Source organism: Tachyglossus aculeatus, unplaced genomic scaffold (genome assembly GCF_015852505.1).
Source record: "Tachyglossus aculeatus isolate mTacAcu1 unplaced genomic scaffold, mTacAcu1.pri scaffold_100_arrow_ctg1, whole genome shotgun sequence".
Taxonomy (NCBI): domain Eukaryota; kingdom Metazoa; phylum Chordata; class Mammalia; order Monotremata; family Tachyglossidae; genus Tachyglossus; species Tachyglossus aculeatus.
The window spans coordinates 610291-636261 of NW_024044841.1; the positions used below are offsets into that span (position 1 = coordinate 610291).

The 25971-nt window shown below is 44.0% G+C and overlaps 1 pseudogene; it reads right to left on the reverse strand.

Moving 5' to 3' along the window:
• Positions 1-23564: 23564 nt before the first annotated feature.
• LOC119922176 lies at positions 23565-24468 on the reverse strand (annotated as a pseudogene).
• Positions 24469-25971: the final 1503 nt, after the last annotated feature.

Below are 25971 nucleotides of genomic sequence, written 5' to 3' on the forward strand. Positions count from 1 at the left end.
CTGTCATTGCTTAGAACCATCAAATTTACTGTAAACATTTCAAGATATGAATGAAGTCTATAGCATTTCTCATTCCCAGTATCATTAAATATTTTCAGGATGAATTTTTTTCACCAGTTTATTTTATTGTGGAGGCAAGTTAAGCTTTACCTGGTAGATATACAGAGTTTCTCCTAGTGTTTTCACATATGAGGAGATCGGAGTTGCAATTTGGATGCCAGAGCCGAAAAGAGAGTTAAAGAGAGATGCATAAGCAGTAATAAAGACAGAAAAATAGACAGAGATAAAGGAGGCAAGGCAGAAGAGAGCTGTCTGATAAAGTTAATTCATCCCCAGAATAGTCCTAGTAACAAAACTGTTCACGTAGAGCCTTGCATTAGTATAAAGAAAAAAAAAGGAATTTGACAAATGAAGAACTGTGGGTAGGACATTCCAGAGAAGTGATCGGGAAACAGAGTTAAGTATGGACAGGAGGAAAGAGAATGGAGTCTAAGAGATCAATGAGGAGGTTGGTAGAGTAGTTACGTCAGGATAAGACAAGTGCCTAAACCAGTGTAGTGACCATTTGGGTGAAGAGGAAGAGGCAGATTCTGGGAACCTGCTTCTAGACTGTGAGCCCACTGTTGGGTAGGGACTGTCTCTATATGTTGCCAATTTGTACTTCCCAAGCGCTTAGTACAGTGCTCTGCACACAGTAAGCGCTCAATAAATACGATTGATTGATTGATTGATTGATTGGGAATGCTCTAATAGTAAAACCGAAGCATTTGGCAACAGCCTCAATACAAGGGTTGAAAGAGAGGGAGAAATTGAAGATATTGTTTGTGTTAAATTATTCCCACTTAGAGAATTCATCCAAAAACATGATTTCAGCTATGCCCTGATAGCCCCGAACTATCTCTGTAGCCTTGACCTCCCGCACACTAGCCAATCCCCCATCTCCTCCTGCCTCCATGTCAGATCAATTTGTCCAAGTCTAAAATCGAATTTCTCAGCTTCCCTTCTAATCCTCTTCTATTCCAAACTGCCCATCTGTAATCAATCATTCAATCAGAGGTATTTACTGAACATTTACTGTGGGTGAAAAAACTGTACTAAACTTTTAGAAGAATACAATAGGCAAGTAGCATGGCTCAGTGGAAAGAGCATGGGCTTGGGAGTCAGAGGTCATGGGTTCTAATTCCGGCTCCTCAACTTGTCAGCTGTATGACTTTGGGCAAGTCACTTAACTTCTCTGCGCCTCGGTTACCTCACCTGTAAAATGGGGATTAAGACTGTGAGCCTCACGTGGGACAACCTGATCACCTTGTATCCTCCCCAGCGCTTAGAACAGTGTTTTGCACATAGTAAGTGCTTAACAAATGCCATCATTTATTTTATTTTTATTTATTTGGTGAACAGGATCCTTGCCCTCAAGGAGTTAACAGTGCAGTCAGGGAAACAGACATTGGAATGAAGTACAGGTAGGGGATGCAACGGAACATGAGGATATGCACAGTAAATGTGGGGGTGAGGGTTGGATGAGGATCAACGTGCTTAAATCTCCATTGACAACGTCACCCTCCTCCCTGTATCTAAAAGTAACATCCTTGGTTCCTTCTTCAGTTTCAGCCCACGCTGCTCCCCGGATCGTCTGCTTCTTTACTGTAGGCTCATTATGGACGAACACGTCTACCAACTCTCTTACATTGCATTCTCCCAAATACCTAGTACAGTGCTCTGCACATAGTTAGTGCTCAATAAATATCATTAATTAATTGAGTGATCTTCCTGAAGCTGAGCACTTTTCTCCTCTCCTCAAAACCCTCTAATGTTTGCACACTTCTCCCTGCATCAGACAATAAACTCCTACCATTCGTGTTCACTCCAGGTTTTATTGTTTTGTTTTGTTTTTTTATGGCATTTGTACTTGCTGTATGCCATGCACTGTACTAAGCTTTGGGGGAGAAACAAACTAATTGGGTTGGGCACAGTTCATGTCCCACAAGGGGCTCATAGTCTTAATCCCCATTTTAACTTAGGTAACTGAGACACAGGGAAGTGAAATAATGCCGAAGGTCACAAAAAAAGACAAGTGGTGGAGCTAGGATTAGAAGCCAGGTTATCTCATTCCCAGGTCCGCACTCTGTCCACAGAGCTATGCTGCTTATCAATTCATACTCTTCATTCATCTATAATCCTCGCCCTGCTCCAGTCTATCCGTCAACCGTGTTTATTGAAAACTTCCTATCCCTTGCGCTCCTTGTCCCCAAAGCTTGAAACTTATTTCCTCCAACAATCCATCAGAACTCAACAATCTGCATGTTAATAGCCTGCCTAAAATCTCACCTTCTCCAAAAAACCTTCCACAAATTTTTTACCAACACCTTGAGTGACATAAACCTCACAGTGTACTCTAACACTAGTGTATTTATTTCTAAACCATCCTCAGCATGATATAGATCTTCTAACCATCTTCAACATTTTAATGCGATATTCAAATATTTTGTTTGGATTCCCCAGCTTGCAAATATAATTTTGCCTTTTCCCTTATGGGGTGGCAGTTCCTGTGGATAAGGAATGTGTCTTCTTGCTTCTGTCATACTTAAAGTCTTTAGTACTGTACATTGTTCTCAGCAAGATTTCAATAAAAACCATCACTACTACAACTACTACTGCTACTACTACTACTCCTAAATGAGACACAGAAATTTCAGAAAACTTAGTTTTTTAATCTGCCAACTCCAAGATGTTCAACTGGCTTCCCCAACTGTGTCCTGAAGGCAGGTTAAATCTTCTATTTCAGCATGAAAACCGGCACCAAAAAAAATGTCTGGACATGACAGCCAAATTCACCACTGTCAAACATTTACATCATTTGATCTCAACAACTGTCTCTTTAATTCAGTCATTCATACAATAAATATTCATTGGGCACTTACTGTGTGCAGAGTACTGTACTAATCTCTTGAAATAATATAACAATTGGCTCTCGAATTTGATTTCCAGGCTGAGAGGCAGACTTTAGAGGGGAGTAAAGGTTTGAGTTTTTGAGATAATGTTTGTCATGCACTTATCTCTTCACTCCCAAAACAGCAATGGCTGCTCTTAACAGCAGACAGTATGCCTCAAAACCCACAGACTTTGGAGTTTCTGAGTAAGCCTGTGCTAAATGAATAGAAAGGAATATTAAGAGAGGAATATTTAAATACCCTAAAGGGATCTTGTGAGTTATGCCAGAGGGTATTTCACACTTGTTTCTTCAGAAAAGTTGGATAAAGCATTGTATCATGTATCATTTAGATACTGTGTAGAACTAATCTTTAATTCACTGGGGATCTTAATTCAGCTTTTCAGCCTTCCTTACTCATGCTTCAAGTCCATTTCGCATGCACAGTAGTGGTAATAGCACTTAAGTTCTTACCGTGTACTGTGCCTCTGTACAATACTGTACTAAGCGCTGGGAGAGGTGGGAATTAGACAAGTTTCCTGTCCCTCTGTGGGCTCATAAAGCATCAATTGTATACATCATGCAGTTTCATTAAACTTTCATAGACATCCCTAGATAAAACATTATTATAAAAAAATAGTAATAACTGTGAGATTTGTTTAAACACTTACTATGTGCCAAGCACTGTGGTAAGCACTTGGGTAGATTCACAGTAATCATTCTCTCGAGATGTTTTCAACTTTAATACTAATCTCAGGAAGGATAGTTTGGAATACAATGAGATTCATTCATTCAATCGTATTTATTGAGCGCTTACTGTGTGCAGAGCACTGTACTAAGCGCTTGGGAAGTACAAGTTTGCAACATAGAGATGGTCCCCACCCAACAGTGGCCTCACAGTCTAGAAGGGGGAGACAGACGACAATCAATCAATCGCATTTATTGAGCGCTTACTGTGTGCAGAGCACTGTACTAAGCGCTTGGGAAGTATAAGTTGGCAACATCTAGAGACGGTCCCTACCCAACAGTGGGCTCACAGTCTAGAAGGGGGAGACAGAGAACAAAACGAAACATATTAACAAAATAAAATAAATATGTACAAGTAAAATAGAGTAATATGTACAAACATATATACATATATACAGGTGCTTGGGGGAGGGGAAGGAGGTAATGCGAGGGGATGGGGAGGGGGCGTAGGGGGAGAGGAAGGAGGGGGTTCAGTCTGGGGCTCCTTACTTTAGTGCAATTTATCCCTCCAAATCTTCCCATTTCCCTCCGCATCAAGCCGGATCTCCTCCCAGGGGGCTTCCTGGTTTTCCATCGACTCTCCCCATCTGACAGCCCTCTTCACCTACCACGTCCACCTCGCTCTAATTGCTCCACACGCGCCAACCTCCTTCCCCACCCCACAGCACTTGTGTATATTTGTACATATTTATTACTCTATTTATTTTATTAATGGTGTGTATATATCTATAATTCTATTTATTTTGATGTTATTGATGCCTGTCTTCTTGTTTTGTTTGGTTGTCTGTCTCCCCCTTCTAGACTGTAAGCCTGTTGTTGGGTAGGGATTCGTGATTATTAATTTTAAAATTACAAGTAATTTTTTAACGGAAAAGTATATTAGAAAGAATCTTTCTCGGCAATATTCCCATTTCAAAAATTAGAAAATGGAATTACAGAGAAGTTGAATTTGTTACTCAAGGTGAAACAATGGAGGTCTCTTCAATTTGAAGTTAGAATGCAGGTTTCTGTCCCCAAAGACCATGTTGTCACTATGCTCAGTACCTAGTCTATAAAAAAGTGGCTTGCTAATCTTGAACCTCACTTCAGTGTGTGCCCCCTCATTCTAGTATTCAATCACTGGCATTTTGTGAGTGCTACCTCTATGAAGAATACTGTCCTAAGTGCTTGGAAGAATACAGTAGAGAAGCAGTGTGCTTAGTGGAAATAGCACGGGCTTGGGAGTTGCGGACACAGTTGCTCACAAGCACGGTTGTGGGCTTGTGAGAAGGGAAGGATGGTAGAGTCATCTACAGTGATGACACCTGTTTGCTGTGTGACCTTGGGCAAATCACGTCAGTTCTCTGTGCCTCAGTTCCCTCATCTGTAAACTGTAGATTTAGACCGTGAGCCCCATGTGGGACATGGACTAAATCCAACCTGATCAGCTTGTATCTACTCCAACGCTTAGAACAGTTCCTGGAACATAGTGAGCACTTAACAAATACCATAAAAAGGTCAAAATAAGGGCAAAATAAGATTCACTTTCTTGTTTTGGACTTTCGATATGTTTATTACAATGCACTGCACCCAATGAGAACTCAACAAATTCTAATACTTCTACTACTCAAGGAACTTACAATTCATTCAATCATATTCACTGAGTGCTTACTGTCTGCAAAGTACTAGACTAAGTACAAAGGGGCCGCCATAGGGTCCCGGGATCCCTGATCCTGAGAGGCCCGCCCGCCATCGGCCGGCGGGGCCCTAGTTGCTCCCGGTAGGATCCTTCTCCTCCGGACACGCCACAGGGGCCTGGGATACCGATCTTGAGAGACCCGCCCGCCATCACACCGCAGGGCCTCTGATGCTGCCGGAAGTATCCTTTTCTCTGGACGCCACCGCGAGGGCCGGGAACTTCCCTCCCTCTCCAAGCAGCCTGCTATCGGATGCCCATGACCCGCGGGCTGGGTCTTGGCCGTCCTCTGCCCGGACATATGCATCCCCGCCCAAGGACACCGAGGCCCCAGGACTGCCCGCCCACATCATCATTAGACTCACCACTCGAAGCCACCTCCACTCCGTTCAAGTAGCCAACTGGGATGGTGGGACATTGTGTCCCCCTGCTTCCATCCCCCGACCCCATAAGCGACCTTCTTTGAGGAGCCCCCACACTCCTTCCTTCCCGGACCGGACATGACTGATTCCCCCCGACCCTCTTCCCGGGGAAAAAGGCCCTTGTTCTCACCGAGTTACTTTAACAATAACCCCATTCACACCGAAGCAGCCCACCCATGCTATTTGTCTGTTTACTCCTCTTCCCAGGCGTCTCCTCTCCCATGACCCCCCGTAAAAGTTCCGCCCTACTCCAGAACTGAAATCCATAGGACTCCATCCTCCACCACCTCAGAGACATTTCTGCCAAGAGACCCTGGACTCTCCTTGCCATTAGCCTTTTTGATTTGATTTGATTTGACTGACCCATGGACAATTCAACCTTCAGCTGTGGGCATCGTCTGTCTATTTTATGGTTATTTCTGCACGTTAATTGTTAACTGCTCTCCGTGATGTCATCATCTGCTTATTTTATTATTGCTGTCACATGTTAACTCGTTAACTGCACTCTGTGATGTCATCACCTACTTATTTTATTATTGCTACTGCATTATTGCTATTTCATGTTAATTGTTAACTGCTTGCTGTGCTGTCATTTACCTTGATGACCGCACCATGAACTATCAATTCCCTGCTAAAATCTGCCCTTCCCCTTCCCACCCAGCTCTTTTCCTCCATTTCCCCCGCTACAACCCCTCGTCCCTCCCTCGCCAGAGTCCCTCTGTACCAGCACCAACCCTCAACCCCTCCCTTCCAACCCCCTTTCTCCCCTCTTCCCAGCCCCTGCCCCATTGCAGTTTTCCTTTCTCATCCACCCCTCTTCCCCCTTTCCCTGCCCAGGACACCAGCAACTCATTCCAATCCAAACCCTCCCCTCCCTTCACACCCTTCCCCCTCCCTCCCATCCCTCCACAGCTGCTGCCAAGTGTGGCCTATGGAACAACCGCTCGATTATAGGTAAACTCCATTTCATCCTTGACCTGTTCCTTTCCAGCTCTCTCCTCCTCCTCGCCCTGACCGAAACATGGCTCAACCCCGATAACACGGTCTCTTCTGCTGCTCTCTCCAGCGGAGGTATCTTATTCTCCCACTCCCCCAGACTCACCGGAAAAGGAGGAGGTGTTGGCTTCCTTCTCTCACCTGTGCTTCGGACCTCATTCGGACCTCATTCCCTCTCATCTTAAGAAAACAGTTTTCTAGACTGTGAGCCCGCTGTTGGGTAGCGACCGTCTCTATATGTTGCCAACTTGTACTTCCCAAGCGCTTAGTACAATGCTCTGCACAAAGTAAGCGCTCAATAAATACGATTGAATGAATGAAAGAAAACTCTCGCCCCTGCCCTCCTCCCCTCCTTAACGTCCATTTTCAACCACTCACTCTCTGCTGGTCCTTACCCTCTGCCTTCAAACGTGCCCACGTCTCACCACCCTAAAAAAACCTTCTCTTTACCCCACCTCCCCTTCTAGTTATGGCCCTATCTCCCCCCTACCCTTCCTTTCCAAACTCCTAGAATGAGTCATCTACACTTGCTGCCTCGAATTCCTCAATACTAAGTCTCTCCTTGACCCCCTCCAATCTGGCTTCTGCCTCTTACACTCCACCGAAACTGTCCTCTCAAAGGTCACCAGTGGCCTCCTTCTTGCCAGATCCATGGATCCTACTCTATCCTAATCATTCACGACCTTTCAGCTGCCTTCGACACTGGATCACCTCCTTCTCCTCAACATGCTATCCAACCTTGGCTTCACAGACTGCGTCCTCTCCTGCTTCTCCTCTATTTCTCCGGCCATTCATTCTCAGTCTCCTTTCCGGGCTCCTACTTCCCCTCACATCCCCTTACTGTAGGGGTCCCTCAAGGGTCAGTTCTTGGTCCCCTTCTGTTCTCTATCTACACTCACTCCCTTGGTGAACTCATTCGCTTCCACAGCTTCAACTATCATCTCTATGCTGATGACACCCAAATCTACATCTCTGCCCGTGCTCTTTCTCCCTCACCTCAGGCTCGTATCTCCTCCTGCCTTCAGGACATCTCCATCTGGATGTCTGCCCACCATTTAAAACTCAATATGTCCAATACTGAGCTCCTTATCTTCTCTCCCAACCCCTGTCCTCTCCCTGACTTTCCCATCCCTGTAGACGACACTACCATTCTTCCCATCTCACAAGGCCGCAACCTTGGTGTCGTCCTCGACTCCGCTCTCTCATTCAGCCCACACATCCAATCCGTCACCAAAACCTGCCAGTCTCACCTCCACAACATCACCAAGATCCACCCTTTCCTCTCCATCCAAACCGCTACCTTGCTGCTCTCATCCCTATTGGATTACTGCATCAGCCTCCTCTCTGATCTCCCATCTTCCTGTCTCTCCCTGCTTCAGTCTATACTTCACTCTGCTGCCAGGATTATCTTTCTACAGAAACGCTCTGAGCATGACACTCCCCTCCTCAAAAATCTCCAGTGGTTGCCTGTCAACCTACGAATCAAGAATGATCTCCTCACTCTCGGCTTCAAGGCTCTCCATAACCTCCCCCCCTCCTACCTCACCTACCTTCTCTCCTTCTACAGCCCAGCCCGCACCTCCGCTCCTCTGCGCTAACCTCCTCAATGTACCTCGTTCTCGCCTGTCCCGCCGTCGACCCCTTGCCCATGTCCTTCCGTTGGCCTGGAATGCCCTCCCTCCACACATCCACCAAACTAGCTCTCTTCCTCCCTTCAAAGCCCTACTGAGAGCTCACCTCCTCCAGAAGGCCTTCCAGACTGAACCCCCTTTTTCGTTTCCTCCCCCCATCCCCCCCGACTTACCTGCTTCTCCTCCCTACAGAACTTTTATGTATATGGACAGACTTAGTACTCTATTGATTTTACTTGTACAAATTTACTATTCTATTTATTTTTTTGTAATGATGTACATGTAGCTATAATTCTATTTACTCTGACAATTTGACACCTGTCTACATGTTTTGTTTTGTTGTCTGTCTCCCCCTTCTAGACTGTGAGCCCGTTATTGGGCAGGGATCATCTCTATATGTTGCTGACTACACATAGTAAGCGCTCAATAAATACGATTCATTCATTCATTCATTCAATCGTATTTATTGAGCGTTTACTGTGTGCAGAGAACTGTACTAAGGGCTTGGAACTACAAGTTGGCAACATATAGAGACGGTCCCTACCCAACAGGGGGCTCACAGTCTAGAAGGGGGAAACAGACAACAAAACAAAATATATTAACAAAAGAAAATAAATAGAATAAATATGTACAAATAAAATAAATAGTTAAATAGAGTAATAAATACATACAAACGTATATACATGACCGGCAGAACCGACATGTGGTGGGACGCTACCCCTGAAGGGTTGTCTGCCACTGTAATCGCAGTTGGAGAATAAAATGGGACACGGGAGACTGTGATGGTATTCAACACTACTGTGCATGTGCCCTGCCACCTGCCGGATACTTCTCATGATTGATTGGAGTGTGAACATGACGATGTCAAAGACAAGTGTCACAAATGTCACCATAGTGGGCACCATGTCGTGGCCGATCACTGTTGACACGGGCACGAAAGTGGCATGGTTGCGCCTAAACCCAGTAACCGGGAAACGAGCCGGATATGAGGATCAGAGAGCATTAGTGGCACCCATCACGCTGCCTGGGAGATGCCCCTCCTGGATCACCCCTCCATGACACAAGTATTATTATTGGTTGAATGTCTCCGCTCCGGGCTGGGAAAATGCCACAGATGGTTTCTGGAACTCGGGCACGCCCCTGCTGGTTGTCGAAGTAATGCCAGACAATATGGATAATGGAAACCAAGGCACCGGGGCCGCATACCTATTTGAAGCCACCCTGGAATGGTCTTGCCTGTTCACCCACACTCGATGGACTACCAAGGCAATCTCCTGGTTGTTGGAATCGTGGTAGGCAGACACCCATCACCCGAAATACTCCACTGTCCTGTACCAGCTCTGGCGACAATGGGCCTGGTGAGTAGGGAACCGGTCACCAGCAAGGGCCCCCGGACGACGGAAGAGAGACATCACTAGGTGAGTCGGCAACGCTCTGGGAACATGGAGCCAGGCAGACATACAAGGCCTATGGGATGCTCGAGGCCGAGACCTCCATTATGAAAGCTAGATCCTGCAGCTAATTAACACTGGAATGTTGCAGGACATGGAGGGCTGGAGAAGAATGGCACTGTCAGCTGGAGCTCCCTTATTGACACCCATGCCCATCATCCCCGCCAGCTCTTCCACACATTCAACTCCCTTCTCAGGCCCCCGGTTCCTCCCCCTCCTCCTTCCCTCACCCCCAACGATCTGGCCTCCTAATTCATTAATAAAATTAAATCCATCAGGTCCGACCTCCCCAAAGTCACTCCCCCCGCCTTCTCCAACCCCCCGGCTCTCAACGTTCTCTAATACTCTCCCATCCTTCCCAGCAGTATCTTCAGAGGAGCTCTCCTCCCTCCTCTCAAGTGCTACTCCAGCCACCTGTGCTTCTGACCCCATTCCCTCTCATCTCTTGAAATCTTTCGCTCCATCCCTTCTCCCCTCCTTAACTTCCCTCTTCAACCGCTCACTCTCCACTGGTTCCTTCCCCTCTGCCTTCAAACATGCCCATGTCTCTCCCATCCTAAAAAACCCCTCTCTTGACCCCCCCTCACCCTCTAGTTATCGCCCCATTTCCCTCCTACCATTCCTGTCCAAACTCCTTGAACGAGTTGTCTACACACGCTGCCTCGAATTCCTCAGCACCAACTCTCTCCTCGACCCCCTCCAGTCTGGCTTCCGTCCCCTACATTCCACGGAAACTGCCCTCTCAAAGGGCACCAATGACCTCCTGCTTGCCAAATCCAACGGCTCATACTCTATACTAATCCTCCTCGACCTCTCAGCGGCCTTCGACACTGTGGACCACCCCCTTCTCCTCAACACGATAGCCGACCTTGGCTCCACAGACTCCGTCCTCTCCTTGTTCTCCTCTTATCTCTCCGGTCGTTCATTCTCAGTCTCTTTTGCAGGCTCCTCCTCCCTCTCCCATCCCCGTACTGTGGGGGTACCCCAAGGTTCAGTGCTTGGTCAACTTCTGTTGTCGATCTACACGCACTCCCTTGGTGACCTCATTCACTCCCACGGCTTCAACTATCATCTCTACGTTGATGACACACAGATCTACATCTCTGCCCCTGCTTTCTACCCCTCTCTCCAGGCTCGCATCTCCTCCTGCCTTCAGGACATCTCCATCTGGATGTCTGCCCGCCACCTAAAACTCAACATGTCCAAGACTGAACTCCTTGTCTTCCCTCCCAAACCCTGCCCTCTCCCTGACTTTCCCATCTCTGTTGACGGCACTACCATCCTTCCCGTTTCACAAGCCCGCAACGTTGGTGTCATCCTCGACTCCGCTCTCTCATTCACCCCTCACATCCAAACCGTCACCAAAACATGCCGGTCTCAGCTCTGCAACATTGCCAAGATCCGCCCTTTCCTCTCCATCCAAACCGCTACCCTGTTCGTTCAAGCTCTCATCCTATCCCGTCTGGACTACTGCATCAGCCTTCTCTCTGATCTCCCATCCTCGTGTCTCTCCCGAGTTCAATCCATTCTTCATGTTGCTGCCCGGATTATCTTTGTCCAGAAACGCTCTGGGCATGTTACTCCCCTCCTCAAAAATCTCCAGTAGCTACCAATCAATCTGCGCATCAGGCAGAAACTCCTCACCCTGGGCTTCAAGGCTCTCCATCACCTCGCCCCCTTCTACCTCACCTCCCTTCTCTCTTTCTACAGCCCACCCCGCACCCTCTGCTCCTCTGCCTCTAATCTCCTCACCGTGCCTCGTTCTCGCCTGTCCCGCCATCGACCCCCAGCCCACGTCCTCCCCTGGGCCTGGAATGCCCTCCCTCTGCCCATCCGCCAAGCTAGTTCTTTTCCTCCCTTCAAGGCCCTACTGAGAGCTCAACTCCTCCAGGAGGCCTTCCCAGACTGAGCCCTTTCCTTCCTCTCCCCATCGCCGCCCTCTCCATCCCCCCATTTTACCTCCTTCCCTTCCGCATAGCACCTGTATATATGTAGATGTTTGTACATATTTATTACTCTATTTATTTATTTATTTATTTTTCTTGTACAGATCTATTCTATTTATTTTATTTTGTTAGTATGTTTAGTTTTGTTCTCTCTCTCCCACTTTTAGACTGTGAGCCCACTGTTGGGTAGGGACTGTCTCTATATGTTGCCAGCTTGTACTTCCCAAGTGCTTGGTACAGTGCTCTGCACACAGCAAGTGCTCAGTAAGTACGACCGATTGATTGATTGATTGATTGAAGACATGGGCAGACATACTCACAAGGGAGCTGCCCGTTGGGCCTGAAATGCCGCCTGGTCGGATGCTTGCATTCAGACTCAGTTAGGACTGCTACCATATCTCACCACCTTAATGGAAGAAGTAAGCTGAACGCAGTGCCCCTTCCCCACACAGGCTGGCTCGCCTGTATCCAGCTTCTGTCGCATGGCCGGCCATTCAGGTACTATACCACGGGATTATCGCCCATTACTGTAAAATGACGGTAAGCCACCCGGTGGGTAATCCCTTAGTGGGATTAGGGATATTGCTGAATGGCAAGTGGGTATGGGGGAGAGATGGGGACGGTGGAATGGGTCCAGGGATCAGTGGGAGCCCTTCTCCCCTTCTGGATGTAACGAGGGATTGGTTCTGCTCACAAGACCCCTGGGGGCATGAGGGCGTACAGATTTGGCCAATTTATATCACCAGGGTGGAGGAGGGAGACTACTGGTATTTGGGTAATGGGAAATTCTGTTGAACGTGCGGAGAACATATGAACATAACCATGATCACTTTAATTATAATGTTAGTGCTGCCTATGCTAATTTAACACTTGTTTGTAGTAATATGTCTTGAGTAGGGTTGTGCATTGGTAATCATCAATCGTATTTATTGAGCGCTTACTATGTGCAGAGCACTGTACTAAGCGCTTACCATATCAACCTCTCCGGATGGGAGCGGCATGAACAACACACATTCCTCTGGGATGTACAGATGGATCTAGTGGACTCAGTAGCTTGGCCGGAGCAAGTGGGAGATGCCACGAAAGTGATATGATAAGCCCTGGCGGACGCACAGCAAGACTGGAACTGCACCGTCGTCTGCCTAATCAAAGCCAGACTGCAGATACGAACACTGAACCGAAAGATGGTGACAGACTCTGGGTGGTTCTCATGACTGGAGTGTGGGAATTGGACATTGGTCCCAATGGATCATGCTAGGGTGTGTAGTGCTCTGCACAGCTTTGGCTCTAGGATGCTGCTACTCACGCAGGTCCTCCACCAAAACTATCGTGGTTCCCAGCTCCAGGTTGCTCTAGGAGAAGGGAGGGGGCGAAGGGGTGGAGTGTGGGATCTGTGAATTCACCCCCTCTCTCTGCCTGAGCAACCAACAGCACGTCCCCCGCCCCTCGCCAAGACTATTGAGGTCCCCAGAACCCGGTTGCTCTAGGTGCATGGATGGTGTGAAGCGGTGGAGTGTGGGAAGAGTGCCCTGTCTGTGAATTCACCTGAATTCACCCCCTCCCTTTGCCTGAGCAACCCACAGCAAGGACACGGAACTGCTACACTACAAGATTGCAGAACGGGACCTGTCCCAGTCAGATAGACATCCTGGGAATACGGATAGGGATAACTGGTATGAGGGGTCTTCGTATATAAGAGGCACTGCTGCTATTTTTATTTATAGGCGTTTAGACCGAGCCCTGCAGAGTCTGCCCTGCTGATTAGGACTCGGACCCCCTCCTTCGTTTGCTGGTTGCGCTTCAGCTATGTGAGTACACCCAATAAAGAGGCAGAACTGATCACTCTGGCTCGATGTCTGGTCTTTGGCTTGTCATCACCCAATCAAAAGAACCCAGAGACCACCCTGGTCGGTGAACCCAGCTGACTTGGGGGGCATCTCCCTAAAATATAAAAAGGGCATTACAATAACGCTTCACATACACTGGATTCTTTTTATGGAACTCATTAAGTACTTATTATGTTCTGAGAGCTGTACTAAGGTTTGAGATAGATACAAACTAATCAGGTTAGACACAGTCCATGTCCCTAAAGTGGCTCACAGTATTAATCCTCATTTTACAGATGGGGTAACAGAGGTATAGAGAAGCGGAGTGATTTACCCTAACACAGCAGGCAATTAGTGGAGCCAGTATTAGAACCCAGGTCTTTCTGATTCCCATAGTCATGCTCTATCTACTTGGCCATGCTGCGTCTCTGATCATTCAGACCTAAATACAATCCAGATGGTCAAAAATCCAGAAAATCAGTAATCTAGATGGGCTAGACCTAAAAGGCATTGCCATCACTATCTGACGGTGGGCAATCGATCAATCAATCAAAAGTATTGGTTGAGCACCTTTTTTGTGCAGATCACTCTGCTAAATGCTTGAGACAGTATAACAGATTTCTGAAACATAATCTTCACTCTCAAAGAATTCATAGCTTAGTTGGGGGTCAGACACAAAGAACATTACAGAAAAATAAGAGAAAGAAAAATTGGACATCAATTAATCAGATCATATTTATTGAGTGCTTACTGTGTGCAGAGCACAATACTAAGCATTTTGGATAATATAACACAACAGAGTTGGTAGACATGTTCCTTCCCACAACGAACTCAGAATACAGAGAATATATACATATTCGAAAAGACAGTGAACTATTTTAAGGTGCCCAAAGACACTAAGTTGTTTAAGTAAAGGTGTACCAGAGTAATATTTCTGTCAGAAATACTCTTTGCTTTGTTTTTACTGCAACAGGGGAGAGGAATATGGTGGCAGATATCTTACTAGTCTATAGAATGGTTGATGCATTTTAAAAGGGAGAGCATAATTTTAGGTAAGCAAGGAAAAGGTGACATTCATTTATTCAATCGTATGTAATGAGGGCTTACTGTGTTCAGAGTACTGTACTAAGTGCTTAGGAAGTACAAATCGGCAACATATAGAAACGGTCCCTACCCAACAACGGACTCACAATCTAGAAGGGCGGGAGGGAGGGGAGTTGAGGGGGTGAAGATTGTTTCTCCATCTAAGGAGAAACAATCCAAATTACAATGATGATAATAATAATAATAATAATGTTGGTATTTGTTAAGTGCTTACTGTGTGCCAAGCACTGTTCTGAGCGCTGGCAGTGTGGTGAGGGGAAGCCAAGGTAATCAAGGTTGTCCCACGTTGGGCTCACAGTCTTTATCCCCATTTGATAGATGAAAATAGCCTCAGAGATATTAAGCTTGGTTCATGGGAAGAGATCTCAAAGTAATTGTTGATTTGTGATATGGTTGCTTCATCTTAAGAAAGATAAAGTGGAGCTGGAACAGAACCAGAAAAGAGCAAAAGAGATGATCAGCGGGTGACAAAGCTTCCTTGTGAAGAGAGAATTAAAGCATTAAGGTTCAAATCTCAGAGGTGGTGTAATTAAAGTTAATAAACTTATGAAGGCAGCAGAACAGAGCAAATCTGGAATTGGTAGTCATTCATTCAGTCATATTTATTGAAAGCTTACTGTGTGCAGAGCAGTGCACTAAGCGCTTAAAAAGTACAATTCAGCAGTAAAGAAAGACAATCGCTGCCATCACCGGGTTTACAGTCTAGAAGGGAGAGCAAACAATACCACATGAGGAGAAAGTGACAACCTACAAGGTTTTGGGAGGATGGTTCAAACCAAACAAAAGAAAACACTTCGCCCTGCAGTAATGAGCATTTTCATCTTCACTGCATTTTGTTTTGCTTAACGATATTTTTTAATCATTTACCATGTTCCAGGCCCTATACTGAGCACTGGGGAAGGTACAATCTAATCAGATTGAACACAGTCCATGTCCCACATGGGGATCACAGTCTTAATCCAGATTTTACCTGTATATATGTATATATGTTTATACATATTTATTACTCTATTTATTTATTTATTTTATTTTACTTGTACATATCTATTCTATTTATTTTATTTTGTTAGTATGTTTGGTTTTGTTCTCTGTCTCCCTCTTTTAGACTGTGAGCCCACTGTTGGGTAGGGACTGTCTCTATATGTTGCCAATTTGTACTTCCCAAGTGCTTAGTACAGTGCTCTGCACACAGTAAGCGCTCAATAAATATGATTGATGATGATGATGATGATTTTACAGATGAGGTAACTGAGGCCCAGAGAAGTGAAGCTACTTGACCAAGGTCACACAGCAAACATGTGGCAGAGGCAGAATTAGAACCCAGGTCCTCTGACTTCCAGGACCGTGCTCTGTCTACAGTCCAAGCTACTTCTCTGTAACTGTTCACTGTAACAGGAAGAAATGCTGGTGGAAAATATTAGTAGGTTCAGGAGGTTTGAATTAATGTGTGGATTAACAGATCAGAATGATATGCTAGAGGGACATAGGGATGTTGAAGGGGAGATAAGAAATGTAAGAGAGTAATAATCAATCAATCACTCATATTAATTAAGCAATTACATTATGTGCAGAGCACTGTACTAAGTTCTTGGGAGAACACAATACAACCAAGTTGGTAAACATGTTCCCTGCCCACAAGGAGCTTACAGTCTATTTGGGGAAACAGACATTAAAATAGATAAATAAATTATGGATATGTACATAAGTGCTGGGGGGCTAAAGGTGAAATGAGGATCAACATGACATAGTCGATAGAGCACAGGCCTCGGAGTTAGAGGTCATGGGTTCTAATCCTGGATCTGCCACTTGTCTGCTGTGTGACCTTGGACAAGTCACTTCACTTCTCTGGGCCTCAGTTACCTCATATGTAAAATGGGGTTGAAACTGTGACTACCATGTGGAAGAGGGACTGTGCTGAGTGCGTTCTATGTGCCACACACTGTTCTAACCGTTAGGGAAGATACAAGCAAATCTGCTCGGACACAGTCCCTGTCCCAAGTTGGGCTCACAGTCTCAATCTCCATTTTATAGATGAGGTAACTGTATGTTAGAGCCGGCCCTGGGTACGTCCATTCAGACAATTAGTAATAATATTCACACTTTAACAACAGATGGCAAGAGCAAAGTTGATTGTGAGCCCGTTGTTGGGTAGGGACCGTCTCTATACGTTACCGACTTGTACTTCCCAAGCACTTAGTACAGTGCCTTCACAAGGTAAGCACTCAGTGAACACGATTGAATGAATGATAGCGTTTTCATCGTATTGATTTAAGACAAAGAAAAATATTGTGAGTTGTTTTTGAGAAATATTAAACAAACGTGTCAATATTCAAATCTTACATTTGCTGCATTCTGAAAGTAGATTATGTCCTGTGTCTGTGTTGGCTTTTCTTCTCAGCTCTGAGTCTCTCAGATACTGCACAACTTCAGATTGTAAAGCACCAGTCCACCTTCAGGTTAGAAAATCAAGATCAGCACTCAATTCAGGCACAGACTTCAAAGAATGTTGTGTCCTAAGTGGATCTAAATGTTACCTGTACCCAGTTGTTTCCTGCAGGCCTGATCAGAACTTGGTACATCTCCCTGTCCTCAGAAAACAGGAGGAAGCTTTCTCTGTCATTTGGAGTTAAAACTCGGCTAACATGGCAAGCTCAGTCTGCTTTTTGTCACATCAGCTCTCTTAACCATCTCCTCACAACAGATATTTTAACTTGATCAAAGTTCAGATACCTAGTTAAGTACCAATTTTCACTCTCTCAGAGGAATGACTAATCTCCTCTGTTAAGAACATTTGCCAAAGTGTATCTTCATTGGGCTTTGTTTTGGTCAAATGTTTGAGGAAACGTTCATGTCCCTCCTGAATCTGTCCCTTTTATGACTTGCTAGCTAGACCTTAATTTATCCCAGGAGGAGAACTGAAGAACCGAATGCCAAAACGTCTCCCTTTTTGGAAGCAGCAACCCGAGAGGAGACGAGGCCTAGGGTTCAGTTGGAGAGAGATAATAATAATAACAACAATAATAATAATAATAATAGCATTTGTTAAGCGCTTAATATGTACAAAACACTGTTCTAAGCGCTGGGGGGATACAAGGTGATCACGTTGTCCCACCCGGGGCTCACAGTCTCAATTTTACAGATGAGATAACTGAGGCTCAGAGAAATTAAGTGACTTCCCAAGGTAACACAGCAGGCGTGTGGGGGAGCCGGGATTAGAACCTACGACCTCTGATTCCCAAGCCCGGGCTCTTTCCACTGAGCCACGCTGCTACTCATGGGGATGGGGATGATGAGTACATAGGCATAATTCATGCCCAGAAGTAGAAGTACCTGAAGAAGGGCAGGTCTTCCAACTCTGTTGTACTGTGTTCTCCCAAGAGAGTACAGTGCTCTGCAAAGAGTAAGCACTCAATAAATATCATTGATTGACCCAAAATAGCAAACTTGGTCATTTGGAAAATTCTGTTTAAAAAGGCATTTATTATGAAAGTTGATATTTGAATGTTTTTAACATCTTGCTTTAATTAGCTCAAGACACTTATTCTCGGTACTTTTTTGAGAGGCAGAGATGGGTGACCACTATCTCCATTTTACAAGTAACTTGAGAAAGATTCTGACATTAGTCCCATGAAACAAAAGTTCAGGTTTCCTCTTTCTGGTAAATGATCCTTTCTGTTCTCTTTCACATTCAAGAAAATCTAACTATATATATATGTATATACACAATATATATACAATATATACAGTTATCTTTCATACTCAAATGCCATTATGATTATGATGATTATTAGTAGTCAGTTAACACAGTAGTCAGTTAACGCAGCTCCTGGAAGTGAGAGAGGAATTTCTCCAGCCATTTTTCCACTGTGTTACTTTATTGTCTAGAGAAATACACAACAGAATCACAATTGGGATGGCAGAATCCCGACAGCTTTACAGCTGATGATTTAGCCTCTGATGGGATATGGCTGGGATCAATATTCAAGTGACAGTGATAGCCAAGGAAACACAAAGGACAGAAATGACCAAGAACGTTCTCATGTCCATGCATAAGGGGAGTGGTGGAGGAAGTCATTCATTTATTAATTTATATTTATTGAGCACTTACTGTGTGCAGAGCACCGTACTAAGCACTTGGGAGAGCACAATATAAAAAGATCTCCAATATGTACTTCCAGGGTATGCACGATAAAGGAGCTAAACTACAAATGATTGATCCACAAGCTTCCTTGGAGGATTTGGACAAATAGTAGGGTCATTGTTCCTTCATGGAACCTACCAAACAGCAGTGACTTGGGTACAATTCATTAACTGTGTTTTTGTCAATCACTTGCTAGCTAAAGCTTAATTTACTTAGCTTACTAGCAAGTATAGCTAGAAAGTCACTGACTTACTATATGCCAAGCATTGTTCTAAGTGCTGACTTATTTACAGGTTAATCAGGATATCTTGGTTTTTATCCATTTTGCTCCAAAAAGTGATGCTGATGGAAGAGGTCAAGGTAACAAGATGTGGCTTTGAGGTGGTTGCAAATCTTCACTTTGGTCTGACATCTAATGTCATATTGCCTTCATCTAATCAAATTTCCCAAAAGATATGCTGGCCTTCTTTTATTAATCATCATCATCAACATCATTATCATTATCATTAATGATGATGATATTGCGCATTTATTATGTGCAGACACCTGTACTAAGCCCTTGGAAGAGAAAAATACAACAGAGTTGATAAAATGTCCCCTACCCACAATGAGCTTACAGTCTATATGGGAAGACAGGCATTAATAAAAATACATTACTTATAATAAATAATTTAAAAGGTAGTTCATAAGTGCTCTGCTATTATTTTCTTGATTCTTGATTCACTTTTTTGAGTATTTACCAAGTTCCTTCTCACCAAAGGAAGAAATGGTCAGTCCATGTCCTCTGAAAAAGAAAAAGGGAAGAATGAATCAAGCAGAATGCTGTTTTGTCAGTGAAACCCCTCAAGTAAAATCTTTTGGATAAAGCTTATATCCATTGGAATGCTCCAAATGGGTTTCAACCACAATTAACATGATCAAGGAGGATACTTTCATACCTATCTTCAGCAAATTTGCCCTTGTGACTTCTGGGAAGACTACTTTTAAAATAAGGTTGTGGTTGAAGATCATCCAAATGAAGCAAAGGTAAATAAACACTGATAATATTTGAAGGCATCAAAATATCCTGAGGCATATACAATATTCAACAGGTAGTCAAGAAAGAGGGAGGTAAATAAGTTTTACTTAAATAAACTTCATGGAGGTGAAAACGATTAGTGATCTTCTGAAGGCACAGAAACACTCTCAGGTTTCAGCATCTTCCCAGATGCAGATTCTCTTGGAAGGAATGTAAATCCTGGGAGTAGCCGAGCAAGAGACTCGATAAATAAGCAGTATGACATAATAGATAGAGCATGGGCCTAGGAGTCAGAAGGTCATGGGTTCTAATCCCGGCTGCCACTTGTCTTCTAGGTGACACTGGGCAAGTCTTTTAACTTCTCTGTGTCTGCTACCTCATCTGTGATTGAGACTTGTGACCCCCACGTGGGACAAGGGACTGTGTCCAACCTGATATGCTTGAATCCACTCCAGGCCTTAGAACAGTGCTTGGCACATCGTAAGCACTTAATAAATACGACAATTATTATAAGAAGCTGTGAACTGGAGTAGAGCCTTACACAAGTGGTCAGGAGGTTTTGCTAGATGTGGAGAGGAACAGGTACTCAGAGTTCATTGGGAGTGAAGAAATGTACAGAAAAATGACCTGGGAAGCAGAGTGAAGTACAGACTAGAAAGGGTAGAGCCTGGACAGACAGAGGGAGATTAATGGGGAGGCTGAAGGAACAGTCTAGCCAGGAAATGTCAAGTGTTGGGACCAGGGTGGTGGCCATTTTTGATGAAAGGAAGGTGCAGACTTGGGAAATGTAGTAAAAGGAAAAATGTCAGGAGTTATTGACAGAGTGAATGTGAGATATGAAAGAGAAAGAGGTCAGAACATTGTCAAGATTGCAAGCTTCAAAGCTAGGGAGTATGGTAGTGTTGTCAACTGTTATGAAAAAGTTGAATGGACGAGTGGATTTGGGAATGAAGATGAGTTCAGTTTTAGATATGTTGCGTTCAAGGTAGCAGCTGATCTTCCATGTGAGTATGTCTTAGAAGCACTCATTTCCTACTACAACCTGTCCACTCACTTTTCTCCTCTAGTACTAACCTTCTCATTGTACCTCACTTTCACCTTTCTAGCCACCAACCTCTTGCCCACATCCTCTCTCTGGCCTGGCCTGAAAATCTGACAGACCACCAGTCTCTCCACCTTCAAAGCCTTGTTAAAATTGTAACTCTTTCAAGAGGTCTTCCCTAACTAGGCCCTCATTTACCCTGTACCCTCTCCTTTCTGTTTTACTCTTGCACTGAGATTTGTATTCTTTAAGCACATGATATCCACCCCACCCTCAGCCCACAATACTTATGTACGTAGTCATAATTTATTTTAAGGTCTGTCTCTCTCCTTCTGGCTGTAAACTCCTTGTGGGTAGATATACTTGTACCAAATCTATGGTATTGTACTTGCCCAAGCGCTTAGTGTTCTGCACACAATAAGCATTCAAAATATATCACTGATTGATTGATTAATTCAAATACACTTTTGACCTACACATTTTAAAGGGGATGTGGAGAACTTGAAACGTTGAGAAGAGTAGCATAAAGACATAGGTTTAGGAACCAAAACACTCATGAGGAAAGACTAAGGAACTGGGATTATTCAGATTGGAGAAGACTAAGGTGAGTTAATTATTTTCTTCAAATATGTGAATGGCTCTTACAAGAAGGTTGGTGATTAATTGTTCTTGATATCCACTGAGGAAAGAATAAGACAATGGGCCTCAAAGACATCCTAAGAAATCTAAATTGCTTTTGAAAAATAATTTTCTGACAGCGAGAGCCACTAGGCAGCATGATGGTGTGCTGGCAGAGAATTCTTCCCTAATATTTTCCAGAGAGTCACAGATCCCGTCGTTTTTAGGGAAAAAGCATGGGCTTGGGAGTCGGGGGTCGTGGGTTCTAATCCCAGTACCACTATTTGCCAGCCATATGACTTTGGGCAAGTCACTTAACTTCACTCTGCCTCAGTTACCTCATCTGTAAAATAGGGATTAAGATTGTGAGCCCCACGTGGGACAATCTCATTACCTTGTATCTACCTCAGCGCTTAAAATAGTGTTTTGCACCTAATAAACACTTATTACCATTATTATTATTATTATTATTATTATCCCCAATGCATTTTGATAATGTACATAGGCAGGGGGGAAAGATTATATTTTTATGATATTTGTTAAATACTTACTATGTGCCTACTATTGTACTCTCTCAAGTGCTTAGTACAGTGTTTTGCACAAAGTGCTCAATAAGTACAACTGAATGAATTAATTAATGTGTCAGACACTGTTCTAAGCGCTGGGATAGATACAAGTTAATCAGTCAGGCACAGTCTCTATGCCATATGGAGCTGACAATAAAAGCAGGAGGGAGAACAGATATTTATTCTCCAGTTGAGGAAACAGGCATCTAGAAGTGACTTGCCCAAGTTGAGCTCTCTGATGTCCTTTCCACTCCTCTGAGACTACGAAGAGCAAATCCACAGAAAAATGTCTCTTCTTCAGATATATTCGGAAACAATTCACATTGTTGACCAGATTCCTGTAGGCCACTTTGCACTTTCTCCATTATAGTGCAGGAGAGGGATCGTAAAGATGTCCAAATCACAGGAGCCACCACGTACAGAGAAGAACGTTGGATGGACCATCGACTCTTGTGCTCCACACTCAGACTGACCAAAAACTGGTCTCCAAACCACTAAACTCCAAGAAGAAGATAGCAGCCAGGAACTTTAGCAGGTTATAGCTAGGAATCCTACTGGGAACCCTGTTGAAAAAATAAATCAAACCACAAACACCAAAAAACATAGTTAATGGAAATAACTCAGTGAAGCTGTTGCAGGCAACTGTTTAGATCTTGGACAAGGCGAAGATAAATTATCAAGAGTGGTGTGATGCAAATGACCCAGAAATGAAAGAGCTATGTGCAGTTTGCTAAGAGATATCAATGACCCTAGCAGCACCTTGCAGCATCTGAGAACCCAGGCAGGAATAAAGCTTTCAGAAACCTGTTATGTGACTTGAAAACCAAATTCAGAAACAGGAATGACAGGTGGCGAGATGCCTGAACGTAAGAAATTGCTACAAAATCAAAAACATCTGCAATTTGCTCGTGTCCTTTGATCACAAAATAAGCATTAGAAGAGGCATTCGCAGACTAAGCCCCCCTCCTCTTCTGCCTCCCCCTCCCCTCCCCATCACCCCAACTCACTCCCTTTCCTCTATCCCCTTCCGTGACCCACAACCCTTGTGCTTATATGTACATATTTACAATTATAATTCTATTTATGTTTTATTAATGATGTGTATATATTTATACTTCTATTGCTAATTATGCTATTGATGCCTGTTTACTGGTTTAGATGTCTGTCTCTCCCTTCCAGACTGTGAGCCCGTTGTGGGTAGGGATTTTCTCTATTGTTGCTGAACTGCTCTTCCCAAGTGATTAAGTACAGTACTCTGCAAACAGTAAGCACTCAATAAAAACAATTGAATCGATGATTTTGTTGATCTTTTTGTCCTCCATATGAATAAATGTATTTTCACTCTGGGTTCTTCACAACCCTATTTGCTTGTATCAACACCAGCGCCAAGTACAGAGCCTTGCACATAGTAAGCACTTGACAAATACCATTATTATTATCACTATTATTATATCAATTTAAAATGGCTTTCGTCCTCCAGAGCTTCTTCATAGCATTTTTTACCTCTGCATTTCTCAGAGGGTAGATTAAGGGATTCAGCATGGGGGTGATAATAGTAAAGAATACAGTCATTGATATGTCTGTTAGGAAGGTGCACACAGGCCTCATGTACATTAAAATGCAGGGAACCACAGTCAGGTGGGAGCTGCAGGTAGAGAGGGCTTTGTGCTTCTTTTCCAAACTGAGGGATTTCAGGGAGCACAGGATAACTGCATAGAAGAGAAGTAGCAAGAGAAAGATGATCATACAGATGGCCCCACCATTACCAGCCACTGACAGGCCAATGAAGCAGGTATAGGTGCAGTCGAGTTCCAACAGAGGGTACATATCACCGATAAAGTGGTCAATGACATTGGGGCTGCAGAAACAGAAGTTATGCCATTGAGTGCAGAAAGCCTCCCACCCAGGCCAATTCCATCATCAGTCCACAAGCCTGCCAATTCATGTTGGTCATATAATACAGAGGTTTACAAATGGCCACTTAGTAGTCATAGGCCATGACTACCACAACAAAGATCTCAGCACCTCCAAATAAGTATTCCACAAAGAGCTGGGTCATACAACCTTTGAAGGAGATGGTTTTCTTCTCATAGAGTAAATGAATGATTATCTTGGGAGCCGTGGTAGTAGAGTAAAAAGCATCCATCAAGGACAAGTAGGCAAGAAAGAAGTACATGGTGGAGCGTAGATTCTGGCTAGCGATTACTGTTACCACAATGAGCAGGTTCCCCACTATAGTCACTATAGTCACCATGCAGATGATGAAAATAAACAACACAAACAACATTTTCTGCACCTCAGGATTCTGGGAAAGCCCCAGCAGAATGACTTCAGTCACGTTGTTTTTGTATTCCATCTCTTCCTGTGGAGGAGGTCAGCTCCGAAGTGAGAGCCTGTTTACTGCAAATATAATGAAAATTACAGATGAGGAAGTCTTAGATACACGCAGAGCCACTCTTTGTAGGACTTCAAAGATTCCATTTCTATTATCTCGTTTCTTCCCTGCAAACTCTGTGTGAATTAATTGAAACTCTATTTAGCTTCTTCATTTTTACAAAGGGGAAAATGAGATTTAGTGAGGTACAATAGCAACTCAGTGGCTGAATTGGAATTAAAGGACAAATAAAAAAAACAGATTAAAGCCAGGATCTGATGCAGTGCCCTTGCTACATCATTGAATTCACATTCAGATAGACAGCTAAGCCAAAACAATAAGCTTCCCTGTCTCTAACAGCAAGAAAATTTCCCAAAGGTAATGCATGAAATGTTGACATGCAAAACAGATTATCTACAATGCTATTTGACTGTCTGCACCTTGTGGACAGGGAATCTGTCTACCAATTTTGTTATATTGTAGTCTCCCAAATGCTTAATACAGTGACAGGATACAAAAAGCACTCAAATAAATACGATTGATTGATTGAATTATAAATATGGAAAATGAAATACTTGTACCTGAGGTAAAAATATTCCTTGTTAAGTTGCTCTAGTATTGTCATTAAACAATTCCTGAATGCGGATATTGTCCAAATGTTTTAGGATATACAGTCCTTGTCAAACGTAATATTTAAACATTTAACATATTTTTTTTCATTTCTTCATTTTGAAAGTGAATAAAAATAATGATAAGAAAGTAATAATAGCGTTGGGTGTAATGCCCTGTTTTGGGCTTTATGTTTTTTTATGGAATTAGATAAAGCACTTACTATGTGTCAGGCTGTATACTAGGTGCTGAGATAGATACAAGATAATTGGATTGGTCACAGTCCCTGTCTCACACAGGACTCACCATCTTAATTCCTATTTTACAGATGAGATGACTGATGCACAAATTTAAGTGACTTGTCAAAAGTCACAAAGAAGGTAAATTGTGATTAGAACCCAGGCCGTCTGGCTCCAGGCCCATGCTGTGTCCACTAGGACATACAGCCTTCTTGTTCAAAAGCCTAGGAAGTATATAATAGGCAGGTGACATATACCTTCCACCCTATCTCCACCCTCATCAACTCTGACCATTACCTTCTCACCTGCCTCCTCTCTCAAACTCCTTCCCCCTGTAAATCTATATCACTCCTCCACACAGAGCTCCTCTCTCTCGACCCCATCCAGCTCTCTCCGCGCATCACACCCCACCTCGCCTCCCTATCCTCTCTACCCACTCTTGATGACCATATTACTGCCCTAAACTCCATCCTCCGTACTCAACTCAACTCTCTCACTCCTCTTTCCCTTTGTTGCTCTCACACCACTAACCTACAGCCTTGGATGACTGCCACTGTCCGCCTCCTTCACTCTTATGCTCGAGCTGCTGAACGTTGCTGGCCAAAGTCTAAACACCAAGCCCTTGTTCAGTTTAAGT